At 21.9% G+C, this 720-nt stretch overlaps 1 protein-coding gene across 1 annotated transcript in view; it reads left to right on the top strand.

Moving 5' to 3' along the window:
* The window catches only part of LOC107615097 (transcription factor MYB3-like), a 4,734-nt gene that overhangs the window by 1,418 nt on the left and 2,596 nt on the right, over window positions 1–720 (top strand). The window lies entirely within an intron of this gene.

Below are 720 nucleotides of genomic sequence, written 5' to 3'. Positions count from 1 at the left end.
CTGATTATGATGTTTTTATTGGATTCATGAATTATCTATCTAGTTAACATAATGTTCAATAATATTCATTTTTGTATCAAAGATTTCTCTTTTAATTAACATGTATAAATATATAATTAAAAATCCTCATTCTAAGCAAATAATAATCTTTTATATACGATCTTAATTCTTATCTAATTATTATCCCTAATGCCACCACAAGTAAATAAATTATTAACATATAAAAAACTTTACATAAAAATTACAAAACAATTGAGTTTTTAATATTTTCAAAAAGTAAAGGAAAAATATCTGGGCAAGTTATTATCATGGCCCCATTTTTTTGTTTGTTTATTGTCGCTCCCTAGTCCCTACTAAAAACATTTTTATTTTTTTGTTGGTTTGTTCTCGCCTCTTATAAGTAATTCTCACCTTTTAATATTTTGTTTTCATGAAAATATTTGCATTTTAACTCATTTTTCTTATGACATCTATGAAATTTGATGATACTATAAATTCGTAGGACAAATTAATCTCTAACAAAGCGAATTGACAAATTAATTTTTAATTTTTTAAAGTTTTAGACAATTTAATAATTCCTCATCAACTACTATATATACTACTGTTTAGATAAATTAAGGACCATTTTATCATTTTTCAAAAGAGTTAAAGACTAATTTTTCTAATAATATTTTATTAGGGACTTATATAATAATAATGATACTATTTTATTATACAAGT

Source organism: Arachis ipaensis, chromosome B09 (genome assembly GCF_000816755.2).
Source record: "Arachis ipaensis cultivar K30076 chromosome B09, Araip1.1, whole genome shotgun sequence".
NCBI lineage: Eukaryota > Viridiplantae > Streptophyta > Magnoliopsida > Fabales > Fabaceae > Arachis > Arachis ipaensis.
The sequence above is the reverse complement of the archived record's forward strand: the minus strand, read 5'-3'. Positions and strand labels throughout refer to the sequence as shown.